Source organism: Carassius carassius, chromosome 49, assembly GCF_963082965.1.
Source record: "Carassius carassius chromosome 49, fCarCar2.1, whole genome shotgun sequence".
Classification (NCBI taxonomy): Eukaryota; Metazoa; Chordata; class Actinopteri; order Cypriniformes; family Cyprinidae; genus Carassius; species Carassius carassius.
Window position 1 is genome coordinate 22375572 of NC_081803.1, and position 4500 is coordinate 22380071.

Here is a 4500-nt window from a genome sequence, read left to right on the forward strand (position 1 = left end):
TTAATGTGTGTATGTATTTAATTTCTAATTATTTATAATTAATTATATATATTATAATCTATCTATATTATAATATATTAAAAATTATTTCGTCACCCATTTTTTGGGGGTGAATTTATTAGAATTTTTGAGTAAAAAAAACAGTTTGTACACCATTTTTTAATGCATTTAATTTCTAAGTGAAAATTGTTTCTTCGCCCATTTTTTAGGTGAATTTAATTGAATTTGAGTAAAAAAAAAAAGTTAGACACCAATTTAGTTTTTCTGTGTTGGAACCCTGACATTGGTATAGTCCTTTAAAATCAGATATTGTCTAGTGTTTTTCACATTGCATGTCAGTAACTGTTGACATTTCTTGATGGGAATTCACAGAAGTATGAAAGAGTCCAGCCGTGTAAAGTAGAAGTGGACAAGTGGAAGACGTGCCGCTGCCGCCGGACCCCCGAGGGCCCCCTGTGGGGTTTGCAAACACAGACATGTGGGTCTTTAGTGAAGCTCCAGTCTGTCAGGTCTGTCTCGAGGTGCTGTGTGTCTTTACTGCCGCCCCCTCCGAAGAACATATCATCAAGGCTTAGAGTCCCAGGTTTTTCTAAAATGTTATTTATCACATAGACAGGGGAAGAGCCCCAGCGTCATAATTCATCTGTACCACTCACCATAACCATAAAAAATAAGGATATACATGATTTAGGAAATAAAAAATAATATACATGAGGATACAATTCCCCTAGAGGGCCGTTGTCTATCCTGCATCAGACAGATGGAATGTCGATGTTTCGTGGACGTTCCTCTCCGGGCCTCCAGGTTCAGGAACACATCCGTCATCTCTGAGGAAGTCAACACACAATAGAGGGAAATCACCGAGCGCTCGGGATGCTGGGAAGTCATCAGAACACTGATGGACTAAACCTACCTAATGACATCCTCCATTGCTTCTGTTGGTGTCAAGTTGAAGCAAAAGAACCTGCAGGACAGAGAGACATTTTTAATATCATCAGTTATTATTACTATTATTCTGTCATCATTAACTTATCCTCATGACACTCAGAAAACAAAACAAAAAACAGGTTTAAGACAACATATTGGTCTGATTGAAATAAAAGAGCTTGCAGCCAAGATGCAGATTTTTCATTACTGTAAGTGTACTGACTCATTTTTGGCACAGTTTGTTTGTGGCCGTTCTCTGATTGGTTGATATTTATATGCGGCATCATGGGAAATTGAGTTTTCACCTGGAATTCTGCTGTTTAACAATCATTTAAAAACTAATTTGAAATAATCTAGAGCTAATGGCTTCAACATAAGCATATACAGTATTATCGGTCGCGTGTCTACTAACTGCTGTCCGGGGTATGCATTTTATTTCCAGTCTTCAAGTACTTTTTCAGAAGTTAGCTCTGTGGCTAGTAAGTCAACCCTCTACATTGCGAGTACATCACTCTCATATGCGACTAAATCTTCTTTCTGGCTACTAAATGATGTCTAATATTAGCCAATGGCTAATCAATTATTTGATTTTACTCGCCAGTGTCGCCAGTGTGTTAGTTGGAGGCTAAGTTTAGCACAGATATTTTCACTCGCGAACACTCTCTGACTCTCCGTCAGACGATCTGTGCTTTTTTCCCCTAGTGTTAAGGAGCACAAATCACCATCGTTTTCTCACATAGAGAGAGAGAGAGGGGGGATTGACGTGCTACATTTAAACAATATTATTTGTTTTATTTTCCTGTCAAAATAACGGCGTTTCTATGGAAGACTTCAGCTTTTAAGAACAGCTGGGTTTTTCCGGTAGTGGGTGGAGTTAAGGCGCGAACGGCAATCTCATTGGCTGGCGTTCACCTATTATCATCCCTGTTTTGATTTCAGCAAATCAGTTCGAGCGAACACACAAAATCTAATTAATATTCATGAATCCAGCAGCTCATTAGTCCTTAGTAATCCTTAATGTCTTTTAGTTTTTATTAGTAGGAATTAGGGGTGTAACAATTCACTCGTTTTCTCGATGCATCGATTACACCCCCTACCGATTCATATGCATCGATCTTGAAACATGATTTTTAAATCGTGAATCACCGATCTTGGACAGTAATCGATTCAAAATGCTAAGAATTAAATGAATCGCGATTTCTATAGCGATTCAATGCTTTCAAAATGTATACACATTAAATTACTACACGCACAAATTAATGGAGACCTTGAAGAGTGTTCGTGAATCGTGCCGCTTATCTGTCCTTCACGCGCTCCACTGTTTACCGCCTGAGACTGTCACAGGATTGCGCTCGCGCTCCGTTCGTCTCTGACGCAGCTGACGTGTGATCTATAGGACTCGTGGCCAGTAATGCTAACGTGAATTAGTTTTACTTTTCTGTAGTTTGTCAATGGCATTTGTCATCTTACCGATGGAGTTACCGGAGCCTGTGTTTATTGCATGGACGGAGCAGAAATGTAAGTGTCTAAATCATACGCACAGTTCCATTGAATTATAAATGTGTTTAAACAATGCTACACATACAAATACTGGTGAATCCTTTCCTTTGGAATTAAATACATTATTAATGCGTACGAAAACAGTGCAGTGTATCATCCGGTTGGGCTACGGAGTTGAGAGAATGAGCTTCTTCAGCAAGAGTCGGCTGTTTCAAAACCTATTGTAGATCTAGAAGTATTAATTTTCACATGCAGTTACACATTGTCAGTTAAAAACATGAAAGTGGCTGGTAAAAACATTGAGTGGCTGGTATATTTTGAAATCCACCAGCCACAGTGGCCGGTGGACAAAAAAGTTAATTTCCATCCCTGATGGTCTTGTATTTTAGCTGGAAGCAACATACTGAAAAAAACGTCTTAATGCTGGATTTGTTTCAGCTTTTGTTTTCTCCAGATGTTAACTGATGGACTGGAGTGCTGTGGATTATTATGATGTTTTTATCAGCTGTTTGGACTCTCCTTTTGACGGCACCCATTCACTGCAAAGCATCTTTTGCTGAGACACTGATGCAATGCTACATTTTTACAAATCTGATGAAGAAACAATCTCGGATGGCCTGAGGGCGAGTCAGTTTTTGGGTGAACCACAGCCTCAAAGAACACAGTATGTCGCTAATAATACATTATTAATATTAAATTCACCTATGGAGAAAATGAATGGACACAGAACTATTGCACACATTTTTGAGATGCATACATGAAGTCTCATAAATTAAAGGTCATAATCTCTGTTCTGAAGCAACATTCATCCTCCAACATTCCTGCTGAGTCAGACAGACTTCAGATGTTACACTCAATGCAAGCCTGGAAAAAAAAATGCACCAATGCAACCACCAAAAAACAATGCAGCATATGCATTTCTCTTCTAAAGCAAACACACATGTTTGCATTTGCAAGCCAGGCACATGCCTTCCATTGCACATTCCCGACTGCAGCTTGGAGCGTTTCCAAATCCAGTCAAACGAGGTCACTCTTTACCCCGCCTCAGCCTGCCATACTGAGCGCGCATGAACCCGATGAACCCACCCGACTGCTGCAGAACAGACCAACTGTGGATACACACCCCTGCCGAACCCATTCCAGCTCACATCAACCTACACTCTACTATATACACACACACATCCTCTTTTCACAATGCAATACCAAGCAATTCCCAACATAAAAGAACAACTCCTAAAATTGACCCTAACTGCATGCATACCAAAAAATGTTTGCAATGCAAAAATAAGCAGAGGTTTGTGATCTAATCATTTCACATGCTCTTTATGCATGCATATCAGTTTTAAAACAGAGGTCTTGGAAATGCATGATGCTGAAATCAGTCTGAAAGCAAAGGAGACACGTCTCTGTCGATGCCCGTATGCATGACTTCATCATCATAGTGTCTAAATTTAGGACTGTGCCGTGCATGCAACTGCTCTGGAGCTCCCTAGACAGTTCTGATCTATCACACAGATATGTGGTATTCCTGCTCCGAGGATGAATGAGGAGGAAATGCTGGGGGGCGGGGAAGACACCTTGTCCTAACATAAACTGAGAAATAAAACTGGCATCGAGAAGCTGCAAATGCAGACGCTATCTGGCTTCCCCAAACCTTCAGACGTGCTGATGATACTGAAAACAGGTTAAACCCCACACTTTAGTTCAGATGCATGTTTCCTACAGTCACATCAATAACCCAGCTAATGCTTTAAAGCTGGATGTGTGTGCGTGTGTGTGTGTGTGTGTGTGTAGGTGGCAGACTTGGGAGAATACTGTCAGTCTGTGTCTGGGTAAAACAGTACATTCAGTTCTTGCAGTGAGCTGCTGCTCTTTAACAGTCTTCAGCACGTTTCTATCGTTCATTAATCCGAATCTAGTACCGTTAGATCAAGTTTAGACTCTCCTGTTCAACAGCAGACAGAACAAAGGAGCACATAACGTTACAGAGGCACTTTCGTTATTCCTGTTTTTCGAATGCATTCCCATCTGTCAGACTTTTCATTGTGAGCTGGGTACAGTCTTGAATTACGA

The 4500-nt window shown here is 40.3% G+C and overlaps 1 long non-coding RNA gene across 1 annotated transcript; it reads right to left on the reverse strand.

Moving 5' to 3' along the window:
- Window positions 1-232: 232 nt before the first annotated feature.
- LOC132132204 (uncharacterized) lies at window positions 233-988 on the reverse strand. Its single transcript, XR_009429021.1, has 2 exons — window positions 711-988; window positions 233-589 (listed from the first exon to the last, which is right to left on the reverse strand). It is a non-coding gene; the product is annotated as an uncharacterized LOC132132204 (long non-coding RNA).
- Window positions 989-4500: the final 3512 nt, after the last annotated feature.